A 13,329-nucleotide genomic window follows, 5' to 3' on the forward strand; every position below is an offset into this window, starting at 1 on the left:
CTCTAATATTATCTATTCCTACCGGTGTGTGTGTGTGTGTGTGTGTGTGTGTGTGTGTATCTGTCTCTGTAACTCTAGCATTTTGTCTCTTTCCATCTATTTCTCTCCCACACACAATCCCTTCCATTCCTTCTCATCTCTAACTCTTCCTCAAGAGCTTTCCTTGTTCTAAAGCCCAGTTCTAAGTAGACTTTTCTTTTGCATTCTATCATAATAAACATATATAACTCAGCGGAACCCTAGAGTCCATTGACTCCAACTCCATTATAGGCTAATAGAGGATAGAGGCTTAGATACTCTAATTGAATTGCCCAAAGTAAAATATTTACTCTGAATGTTAATTAGAATTTTTACTTGAGTCATTCAAACTTCCAAGAAATATCCTATAGGATATCAAGTGGTCTTACTCCACATAATCCCCTCTATCCACTTTTTTCCATCTCTTTTAGACCATTCCCTCTGTCTCCTTGTCATTCTCAGTGCTTGATTTCCTCCTACTCTATCTCTATTCCCAGATTAATCCCCATCAAACATCTCTAAATCATCATTTGATACCATCAAGTTCAGCCCCATAAGTTGATTCAGATGAAAATTGAGGCTGAATGTGGTAAAGCAACTTCTCCAGAGCAAGACATCTTGAAGAGTCAGATGTGGAAATAAAACTAAAATGATCAATTCCAAACATAATGGTTTAACCACTGTGACATCTAATTGGTTTGTACTACATTTCCCAGGGGTTTCTATATCTTAACAACTTCTTGATCAATTTCTCACTATCATGCAGAAAGTTCTCTTCCCCTTTTCATTTCCCATTATCAAGAGGATCTCTTTCTCATGTTCTCTTTTTAACTGTTTCAGTCTCATCATTGTATCTAGTTCTCTACTTTTTCAAATCTTTCTTTCTCTCTAGATTTCTCTATGTCTCTCTCTCTGGTTTTTATATCTTTTGCTCACTAGCCTCCTCTTTTTCATTCACTCTCTACTTCCCCCTATCTCCTTCCTCCTTAAAAGATATTCTCCTTGCTCTTATTCCCACCCAGTAATACCTAGCCTTTTCCTTATTTTCCATATTGCCAATATGATCATAGGTTTAGAGCTGGAAGGAACCTTATGGGATCACTGAGTCCAACTCCATTTAATTCTAAGAGAAGAAATAGAGACTTAAACACTCTTAAATGAATAGCCTAGTTTCAAATGATTATAAAGAATAGGAAGCAAAATTTAAACTCAGGCCCCAAGACTGAGGATGTGGCTCTATGATAGACATATGCTTCTCACCTGTCTTCCAATGTTCCCCTTCTCTCTATCTCTACCCTCCCTAATGTCCCATTTCCACTCATTCTAACTACAAGGGCTTTCTATGTATGCTCTCTCTGGCACCTATACCATCATAGAGCTTTGGCATCATTAGACAACATCGAGGGCATACCCATGATTGTGCTAAAGAGAAATTTGAGACTGAAAGTAGTTAAGAGATTTTTCCAAAGTAGGAGAAGTTTATCAGCAACTGAAGTGGGGTTTTAACTCCAAGATTCAATTCCAAGTATACTGGTCCACCCACTAGGACACCTAGCTGGATTGACCTATACTTGCCATATTTCTTGTCCCCTTACATCTCTCTCCCACATGGGGACTCTTATCTCTTCCTCATTTTCCTTCATAACAGGCTTTTCTCTCCTTCCTTATTCATTACCATGTGGTTTTCTCAGGTTGTCTCTCTCTCTTCTCTGTTTCTCTTACTATATCTCTTTTTAAATTTCTTTTAATATCTCACCACCACTTTCTAAGGCTTTACACTTCTGTCTCTCTGTCTCACACAATTCCTCCCTCTCCTTCTCTATCCTCCTTCTCTCTATGTCCTACTCAAAACCTTTATCTCAAACACCACCCAATAACTTTTCTTTTCCCCCCATCATGACAATCATTATAAACTTCAAGCTGGAAGGAACCCACTGAGTTCCTTACAAATTTTTCTCTAACTTTCTTTTCCCTCCACTACTTATTTCCCTTTTATATGGCAATCTTGCTCCTAATCTTTTTCTTCCTTCAGTAATGTTTCATTTTTCCCAACTACATGTAAAAATAATTCTTAGCAATCATTTTGAAACCTACCATTCTGATTCAAAATCCCCACATCCCCTCTGTTTCCTTTTCCCTCAAACTACCCTCTGGCCTCAGCAACTCTTCCTTTTATCTCTCTTCTCCTAACATCTTTCCCATCCTTCTACAGAAGAGAAAACTGTAGCAGAGACAAGTTAAGTGTCTCCCCTGGAATAAAACAACTTTTCACTAGCTGAGTTCATATTCAAACTCAAGGAGTTCTGACTCCAACAGAGTATTCTATCAAATGACACTGAGCTACCACCAAGGGTGCACAGGGTATTCTGGAAATATCAGTACCTCTGGCATAAGGGCTTCCTATTCCTTTTTAGGGCTACTTTCCTCCTTTGGTGTATACCTGCCACCTACCTCTAACCTGTGGCTCCAAGAATCTGTAGCATTCCTAGTGGCTGCATCTTGGTAATAAGTCTTTTTGCAGACTGGCTAAAAACCAGGTTGAGGGTAGCCAACAGGCCTAAAACCTTTTAGTTAATTAGGGGAATATCTACCGTGCCATGTGTTGATCTCCTCTGTCCAAAGAGGCAGATAAGAAATAATTTATTTCAACAGCCAAGGAAGTCATCAGCATTGTTCAGCAATTAGAGCTTGGTTAGAAATTGAAGAAGCCAAGGTCGTCCATTGTATCCCAAGGCATTAGCAGGATTCTTGACTTTTGTCTTGCCACTGGACTTCAATAACTATAGAACCTAAAGTGAGGCAGGCAATTTGTATAGCTCTATATTACTTGAATGCAATTTATGCATGAGGCAAAAGTAATCACCAGTGATGTCATTTTGGTCCTCTTCAATTATAAGGGAAAACAACGAACCAGATGTCTTCAAGACACTTCCCGTATATAAAATCTCATTTCATGTTCTAGCTGTCTCTCTCTTGTGGAAACATACCTCTGTCCCTCAACATCTATAATTACTGCCCTGCCAAGTACCAAGTGGATTTTCTTCCTCATTCTCACTCACTTTGTCTCTTTCTGTCTCTCTGTTTCTAGAAAACTATCCTTCTGATTCAATATCCCCATGTCCCCATCTGTCCTTTCCCTTTCACTCAACCTTTCTCTTGATCTCAGCAGTCCCTTTCCTTTCTCTCTCTCTCTCTCTCTCTCTCTCTCTCTCTGTCTCTCTCTGTCTCTCTCTCTCTTCTCCTCAAAGTCTTTTGCCTGGCTCTCCCTTACATACAGTAAATAGATTTTTTTCCTTTTCTTTCTGTTACCAATTACATCATGGAATTAGATAATATATCTATCTAGATCAAGATCTAAAATATATAAAAAGAACTCTAGGAGTCAATGAGTATAAGCCTATCATTTTAGAGCAGAACAAAAAAAAGTTTAGACACTTGGAAGTGTCTTGCCCAGGGTCACATATCTAGTAAGTTGTGTGAGGAATCATTTGAACTTTGGTCCTTTTGTCTCCCAACAACACTAATATATATATATATATATATATATATATATATATATATATATATATATATATATGTATGTATGTATGTATGTATACACGCACACAGAAACTTAGTTGTATCTCTCCACAAATTGTCCCCAAACCCATCCCCAGGGGTCCCTTCTCTATATACCTTTCTTACTTAAAGAACTATTCTCTCTAAACCTATCACTTTCCTCCCACTCCAATCCCAAGAGGACTATCTTTTCTTTCCCTCTCCTTCATAATATCATAGATCTGGAGGGACCTTAAAAACCACTGAGTCCAGTCTCATTCTTTTACAGAAAAGAAAACTGGGACAGAGACAAGTTAAGTGACACTTCCAGGGTAAAACAACTTCACTAGCTAAGTTTAGATTCAAACTCAAGAAATTCTGATGTAAATCAGAGTACTCTATCAAATGACACTGAGCTGCCTCCCAAGGTGTATGTCATGTTCAGGGAGCACTGGTTCCTGTGGTGTGAGGGCTTGTCATGCTCTTTTCAGAGCTGTTTCCCTCCTCTGGTATCCACTTGCTACCCAACTCTTACCCACAACTCCCAAAAGTTGTAGCATGCCCAGCAGCCGAAGCCCAGTAAACTGTCTTGGCAGGTTGGCTAAACTAGATTGAGGATAACCATGAGGCCTAGAACACATCTGTAAGATAGGGAGATACCTATCCCAGACCTGTGAATACTTCTCCCTGATGAAAAGGGCAGATGAGAAAAATTTGTTTGAATGCCTACAGAGGCAATAAAAGCAGGCACTGTGGAGCAAGTAAGTCTTGATCAGACATTGAAGAAACCAAGGTCATCCATTGCATTTCAAGCCATAGGCAATCTTCTTGACTTTTGTTTGCCACTGGACTTCAATGACTCTGGAACCTAAAATGAGGCTGAATACTAGAAGCAAGAGACTGCCATATTTTCACACCAGTGCCTCATTTAAATCCAATACATGTAAGACATCAACAGTGATGGCATTTTTGGTGCTCTTTAAATATGAAGGTCAACAGCGAACCAGCTGTCTTCCAGATACCTCCCAAGTGTAAAAATGTCACTTGCCTTTCTAGCTCTGTCTCTCTCTTGTGGAAATGTATCTCTTTCCTTCATCATCCTCTACAATCATTGCCCTGCCCATTCAAAAGTCAACTTTTGTTTCTTGTTCTCCCTTTCTCCCTTTGACTCTCTCTCTTTCTATCTCTCTATCTCTAATCTCTCTGTTTCTCACAATCAACCTATTTCTGGAAACCTACACTTCTGACTCAATATCTCCACATGCCCACTTGTCCTTTCCCTTTCACTAACCTTTCCCCTAGCCTCAGCAAACCCTTCCCTTTGTCTCTCTTCTCCTATCAAGTCTTTGCCTTGCTCTCCCTCACATTCAGTAAGCCATATTTTCCTTTTCTTGCTGTAAACAATATCATCAGAGAATTAGATCTGGGAAAAACTCTAAGGATCCAATCATTTTAGGGCAGACTATAAAAAGCCTTAAACACATTAAATGACCTGCCCAGGACACATATCTAGTGTGTATAAGAAAACATAAACTCAGGTCATGTAGACTCTGAACAACAATGTTTTATAAACAGGGAGACTTTGTTGAATCTCTCCCCAAATTTCCCTCAAGCTCCATTCCTAATGGTCCTTTCCCTCTATATCTCATCTCCTCAATCAACTATTATTCTCTCTGAACCTATCACTCTCCTCCCACACCAATCCCATGTGGGCTTTCATTTCTTTGAGAGAAGCTGGAGAGACTTTAGAGGCCATCAAGTCCAGTCCCATCCTTTTACAGAAGAGAAAAATGAGGCTGAGAGAGGCTATATGAATTGCCCAGAGTAATATGGATTGTCATTGTGGGTCAGGTTCATACATAAAATGTCTTGACTCCAAGTTTAGCTCTTTCTACTATGAGATCCAGCTGCCTACCCCCTGCCTCCCCACCATCCTTAGGTTTTCTTTATCTCCCAATCTCTCCCTTACTCATAGTCTCCTACCTCTATTGTTCATCCTTCTCCTCAAAGCTCATGTGTACTCACTCTCTCTCTCTCTCCTGACTATCTCTTTAACTCTTTCTCTTCCCTCTTCCACTCTCTTTCTCTCCTTAGAAGATATTTGCTTCTCTCTTAACATCTTTCCTTCAAATGGTCTTTTCCTTCTCTCTGTCACCATTATTATCATGTATTTGGAACTGGAGGTAACATTATGGGCCATTGAGTCCAGTCCCAATATCTTGTAGCAGAATAAAGAAACTGAGGTTTAGATTTAATGGACTTGCTTAGGGTTAAATATCTAGAAGGTTTGTGAAACACAATTCAGACTCAAATCTTAATAACTCCTCCCTATCTTATCTATAGTACTCTACAACTTTCTACAACCCACTCCAAGGAATGACCAGATGAGAACTATCTACTTCAATGGCCATGGAGGCAGCTTAAACAGGCGATGTGGAGCTTGGTCAAACATCAAAGATATCTAGGTAATCCACTTCATCTTGGGCCATCACCATTCCTCCTGACTTTTGTCACTTGACATCGATGATTCTGGAAGAGAGCAACAATAAGAGAGAAATGATTAACCATTTAGTATTGAGATAGGAGAAGAATATTACATTTAGTAAAAATAAATTATCATTAAGAGACTTAGCTCTGTGACAGACATTTCCCACCCACCCTCATGCCAGTTCTCCCTTCTCTTTCTCTCTCCCCTCTGAGATGACCCATTCCCTCTAACTAGCTTTCTTCTCCCATCCCAGTCCAAAATGGCTTTCTTTGCTGTTTTTGGCACCTTTGAAATCACCGATCATCATCATCAATAGACACCATCAAGATCAGGCCCATGATTTAAAGAAAAATAAAAACTGAGGCTAACAATAGTTAAGGAATTTCTCAAGTAACAAAAGTTGCCAGCAGCTGATGTGGAATTTAAACTGAATTGGTCAACACCAAGTATACTTCTCCAACCCCTAGGACACCTAGCTGGCTAGTCATATAATTACAAGGTGTCCCTTTCCTTTACATCTCTCCCTCATTAGTGGGGATTCCTTCCTCTTTTGCTGACTATCCTCCATAAACCATCTCTTCCCTCATGTACTTGCTCATTATCAAGTGATACTCTCTATTTCCCTGCTCCTCTCTTGCTATCTCTATTTCTCTGAGAGAACTAGCTACTTCTTCCCAAACCAGGCACCATCCTTAGTAGCCTTTTTTCTCTAGATCTCTCCTCTACTAGATTCCATATTACCTCATTTGCCTTTGTCATTCACTAGAACATTGATTTGTAAGGAAATCACTAGACTAATAGCATCATTGTTCAGAGAACAATGGCATCTGAAATGAATCAAAGTTCAGAGAAGAAAACATTGTCTATGAGATATTTAAAAGTTACCCTGGAAAACCTACCTTCATAGCACTGGCATTTGAATTCAAGTAGTTAGGACTCCGAATTGAAGAACTCTTCTTTTAGCATCAGGCTGCCCTCTGGACTTCATCATGCCTCAGAAACCTCTTCTGCCTGGAAGATCTCTTCATTCTTCAAAGTCACACCTCAGAAGGACCAGCAGACCCTCAGGCATCTCTCTCTGAAGGGATGGCTTCACCAGTCTCTTCATTTATTACCAGGATATACTCGGGACATTTTCATCTTGTCCCCTAACTGACTACCCTCCTCCCCAGGGCCATGCTCACTTTTTAGCTTCCTTTGCTCTGTGCCTCCACTCCTGGGATTACCTCCATGAGGGTAAGAGCTCTCTTTCTGTTTCCTTATATTTGTATTGCCAGGGCATAGCTTACTGCCTGGCACATTTTACAAACTCAATAAAAACTTGTTGAATAACTGAATGACTCTATACACTATGACCATTGGCTACCTCTTTCCCAATCTCCACAGTTGTCTGGCAGTCCTGCTCACATTTGGTCCCCTACCTGTTTCTCGCCTCCCTATACTGTGGCCTCTTCCACATTCTCTTGTCAATGACCAAGAGGTCTTTTCTGGCTGATTCAGCACCTTTATTTCTACTACTCTCACTATCTCTTTCACTCCAACTTTGTCTCTCTTTCTCTCTTTGACTCTATCCAGTTACATTTCTGTCATGTAGCACAAGCCTCTCCTCCCTTCCATTTCTTCTTCCCCTGTCCCTGCTCTACAAAAATTCCTTCCTCTTTTCTCTCAGGCCTCCTCAAAACCTACTGTCTTATTCTTAACCCCAAAGAATAATATATACTCTTTTCTCTTGCTCTTTATCTCTCATTTTCATAGATTAGAAATTGGAAGGACTAATATTAGGGCTATGGAGTCCAACCCCAACACTGTAGAGCAAAGGAAAGTGAGACTTGAATGGTTTAAGTGACTTTCCCAGCAACAAAGAGCTAACAGAAATGTGTCTGAGGCACCCTTTGAACTTCTTACTTGCAGGAAGTCCATTAAGAGACCCAGTTCTGTTAAACATACAGTCCATGCACCTGCCCTGGGAGATATCCCTTCTGTGTAGCTCCCTCCTCCCTCAGATCCTATTCCCTCTAATTCTATCTCTTTATTCCTCTTCAAACACACAGGAGCTTTCTTTTTGCTCAGTGGCACCCATAGGACCATAGAGATGGAAGAACATTAGAGGCTATGAGTTCCAGCACCAACAGTTTAGAGAGGAGGAAACTTAGTTCAAATGAGCTTCTGGAAACTTCCCAGGCTAGCACAGCATGTCAATATGGATCCAGGTTCAAATATGATAGCCTTCATTACAAATGTAGCCCTCTGTATGCTATAACATTTGAATTTCTTTCCCCACCATACCAAGTAGGCTTTATTTTTGAGTATCATTTATTGCTGTGCTTCTACCTGTTGCCTCCTATACTCAAAATCTTCCACATTGACCTCTTCTCTTGCCACTCCATTCAATTAGTAGTATTCTCTTTCTTTCTCTTTATCCATATCTGTCTTTCTGTCCCACACCCCAAACCTCTCTCCCCCACACCCCAAACCTCTACAAATCTCCTTTAGCAAAAGCTCTTTTTTCCTTGCTCTCATTCTCATTTTGTAATGTGTAGTCTTTTCTTTTTTCTTTGTAACCAATGTGATTATATATTTAGAACTGGAAGGAATCTTAAAGACCACTGAGTTCAAATTGATTTAAGTATAACAAAAGAAGCAGAGGCTTGGACATTCAAAATGAATTGCCATGTTTCAAACAATAATAAAGAACTTGATGTAGGATTGACCTCAGATCAACAAAACTTCAAAAATCAGAATATCCATGAACTCCATCCATACACACATTTCCCAAGCCCCTTCCCAGCTCTCTTTTCTCTATATATTTCCCCTCTAACTCTCTTCCCCCACCCCAAGTCCACAAGAGCTTTCTATGCTCTCTCTGGCACCCACGAATTCATAGAATTTAAGTTTTATTATATACCATCAAGGGCAGCCCCATGATTTCACTAAACAGAAAACTGAGGCTGACAATGGTTAAGTGACTTCTCCAGAGTAACAATATTTCTTAGCTGAGTTTGTGGAATTTTAACTCCAATTGTCAACTTCAAGTAGAATGCTCTATTGATTAGAACACCTAAATTGGATTGCCCTACAGTTATAAAGTATCCCTTTCCTTACATTTCTCCCTCACCTGTGGCCCCCATTCTCTATTGCTCACTGTCCTCCACAGAGGTCCCTTCCCTCATTTCCTTCCCCATTATGAAATTGTTCTCTATCTGTTTCTCTCTGTCTCTCTAATTTCTCAGGAGAACTAGATATTTCTCCCAAAATAGGCCCTGTCCTCGAGTCGCTTTCCTCTCTATGTCTCCCCACTATTTTTGATGGCCTATTTCCTCAATGCTTTTCTGTCTCTTCTCCCCAAAATCACATTTTCTAGCCCTTTGTCATTAATTCTTAGGCACATGGAACTGGAACGAATTTTTGTTGTTGTTCTGTCAATTCAGTACAGTCTGGCTCTTCATGATCCCATGGACCATAGCAAGCCAGGTCTTTCTATGCTCCCCAATCTCTCAAAGTCTGTCCAAGTCCATGTTTGCTATTTCCATGACATATCTATCCATCTTAACATCTATGATACCCTTCTCTATTTGCCTTCAATCTTTCCTGACATCACAGTCTTTTCAATGACTAATGTCTCCTGTCTTCTCATTATGTGGATGACGTAGTTAAAGCTTCTGCTTCAGTATTAGACCTTCCAGTGAATAATCTAAATTATATTCTTTAAATATTGATAGATTTGACCTCTTTGATGTTCAAAAAACTCAAAAGTCTTCTCCAGAACCACAATTGAAAAGTATCAATTTTGTTGCACTCGGCCTTCCTTAGAGTCCAGCTCTCACAGCCATCAATAGCAAATGGAAAGCCCATAGCTATGACCAGCAGACCTTTGTGGGCAAGGTGATATCACTTTTTAGAATTCAGTCCAGATTTTCCATACTTTTACTTCAAAGGATCAAGAGTCTTTTAATTTCATGGCTGCAGTCACTCACTGTTTGCACCGATTTTTTAGTGCAAATCTGACACTGCTTCCATTTCTTCTTATACTTGCCAGAAAGTGATGGGACCAATTGATCAGATCTTAGAAAGCAAGCTTTTGCCCCCTTCTTTCACCCTCATCAAGAAAATTACAGGTCATCAAATCGAAATGTTTCATTGTTCAGAGAACAAATGCAAGTCTATGAAAAATTAACCATCCAGGGCAAAACAACTTCATGGAGCCTAAGGAGGAATTTGAACTCCAGCAGTTATGACTCCAGCTTTCAGTGCTCTTCATTTCTCAGACACCTCTTCTGCCTGGAAGATCTCTTCAGCCCTCAAAGTCACACCTCAGAAAAACCAGCAGGCCCTCAGGCATCTCTCTCTGAAGGGATGATTTCACCTGTCTCTTCATTTATTACCAGGATACACTCTGGACATCTTCATCTTGTCTCCACACTGGCTACCCTCCCCCCCACCAGGGCCATGCTCATTTTTTAGCTTCCTCTACTTCCCTCTCTTCCACTATTAGGATGTACTTCCTTGAGGAAAAGGACTCTCTTTCTGTTTCCTGATATTTGTATTTCTAGGGCATACCTTCCTTCCTGGTACATATTACAAGCTGAAAAAATAATGCTTGTTGAAAAACTAACATTTTTACCATATCCCACAAGGACTCTTCTCTCTTCCTTTTTCTCTTTCCCTTTTCCTACTATAAAATATCCCTACTACTTCTCCCATCCTCAAAACCTATTGTTTTACTCTTAATTCCAATAAATAATATATAGTCTTTTCCCTTGCTCTTTATCTCCAACATTCTCAAATATTAGAAGCTTGAAGGAATATTTTGTGCTTACAAAGTCCAATCACATCATTCTAGAGAAGAAAGTGAGGCTTGGATAATTTAAGTGACCTGTCCAGCATCAGAGCTGACAAGAATGTGTGAGGCAGAATTTTAACTCAGGTATTGTTGACTTCGAAAAAGAGTTCTTTAAGAAACATAGCTCTGTGAAATACACATTCTACTCCTCCTCCTTTTCAGTAATCCCTTCTCTGTATCTCTCTTCTCGATGACACATTATTTTCTCTAACTTTCTCCTCCTAGTTTAATACCAAGGGAAAATCTTTTTCTTTCATTGGTACCCAAAGGATCAGAGAGCTGGGGAATCTTTAGACACCATCAAATCTCATTCCATCATTTTGCTAAGGAGAAAGCTGAGGCTGACAATGGTTAAAGTGACTTCTCCAGAGTCAGTGTCTCAGCACAGAAAATGGAATCAAAATTCCAACAGTAAACTCCAAGTAGAATCCTGTTTCCAAAAGAAAATCTAACTGGTTTGTCCTCAAATTTGCCAGTGGTTTCTCTCTTTATATCTCTCCCTCACCTGTGCTCTCCAAAAACTATTGCTCACTCTCCTTCACAATGTTCTCTTTTTCATTTTCTTTCTCATCAAGTGCTTATCTTTCTCTATATGTTTCCCTGTTTCTCTTTGCTTTGGTATCTGTCTCTGTCTCTGGTTCTCTTTTTCTGTCAGTCTGTTTCTCTTTGCTTTTATTTCTATATTTCTCTTTCTTTCTTTTTCCCCCACTCCAATCTCTCATTCATTCTGACTCTTTCCATCTTTTTCCCTCATTCTCTCCATAGCCCCTTCTTTCTGTTTTTCCCAATAGCTTTGATTCCTTGTTACAAATCCCACCAGAAATACCTTTTTCTTTTTCTTTTTATATTTTTTCTCTCTCTTTTTTCTATCTAATATCGTCTCATTTTCTCCCTCCAACTCACTCTCTCTCCTTCCTCCTTAAAATCTTTTTTCTACATTGCTATAATTCCATTCAACAATTAGTTGTATTTCCTTTTTCTCTTTCTCATCAATATTAATGCATTATTAGAGTTGGAAGGAACTATAGGAGCCATTAAGTCCAACTCCATTACTTGTTACCCCCCTTGTTTTTTGAAGGATATTAAAATGACATCATTGGTGATGTCTTTTTATTAGTACATAAATTGGATTTAAGTGAGCCAAAGTCTCATAAGTTGTCTGACTCGCTGTCTCTTCCAGAGACATGAAACTCCAATGACAAGGAAAATGGCAAGATGACTAATTATGGGTTGGGTTGCAGTAGATGGCCTTCAATGTGTGACCAAGCTCTCCACACTAAACAGCACCTGTTTCACATCCACCCTTTCCAACAGGGGGAAGTATTGAAGTGCTCTAGGTAGATATCCTCCCAACTAACCAGTTAGGCATTTATCAGTGTGTGGCTGTTAAACATCTACAACTTTTTGGAGTCATAGGTAAGTGCCTAGTGGCAAGTAGAGATCTAGTTGACACACATTCTTCTTTCCTTCCTTTTCAATGGGGTCTTTTCTGGGTCTCTCTTTTCCTGGATGCCCTATTGTCTCTATCATTCTTGTCCCACTCTAAGACCACAACAGCTTTCTATGCTCCATGATAACCCTAGGATAGGAAAGTTGGTGTAGCATTACAAACTGTCAATTCATCATTTAAGAGGGAATGAAATTCAGTTTGAGAGAGTTCATGAGAATAGCCCAGGACAACACATCTTATACGTGTGCTTCAGGATTCAAATTCAAAAAAGCTTCACTATAAATGTGGTCCTCTATCCATTAAAACACCTAGATGTATCCCCCTCAGGCCCAAGTATCCATTACTTTGATGGATCATTGGTGGCATTCTACTTGTGATCTCCTATCTTCAAAACCTGCCAAGACAGTCTTTGCCTTCATTACTCTATCTAGCATTATACTGTTCTCTTTCTCCCTCCTTTGACTCTACATTTCTTTCAGTCTCTTGGTCTGTCTCTAGATTTTACTCTTCTCTCTCACCCTTTCCTTCTTATCACTCTCTCCTTCCCCAAAATTTCTTTTCCCTTGTTCTTATTGCCATCCAATAACAAGTGATCTTTTCTTTTTTGTCAATATTAACAAGATTAACATAGATTAAGAGTTAAATGGGAAGAAGTGTTCTAAATCTCTTATAATCAGAGAGATGCAAATAAAAACAACTCTGAGGTATCACCTCACACCTAGCAGATTGGCTAACATAACAGCAAAGGAAAGTAATGAATGCTGGAGGGGATGTGGCAAAGTAGGGACATTAATTCATTGCTTGTGGAGTTGTGAACTGATCCAACCATTCTGGAGGGCAATTTGGAACTATGCCCAAAGGGCGACAAAAGAATATCTACCCTTTGATCCAGCCATAGCACTGCTGGGTCTGTACCCCAAAGAGATAATGGACACAAAGACTTGTACAAAAATATTCACAGCTGCACTCTTTGTGGTGGTCAAAAACTGGAAAACG

This window comes from Monodelphis domestica, chromosome X (genome assembly GCF_027887165.1).
Source record: "Monodelphis domestica isolate mMonDom1 chromosome X, mMonDom1.pri, whole genome shotgun sequence".
In the NCBI taxonomy this organism is placed as follows: domain Eukaryota; kingdom Metazoa; phylum Chordata; class Mammalia; order Didelphimorphia; family Didelphidae; genus Monodelphis; species Monodelphis domestica.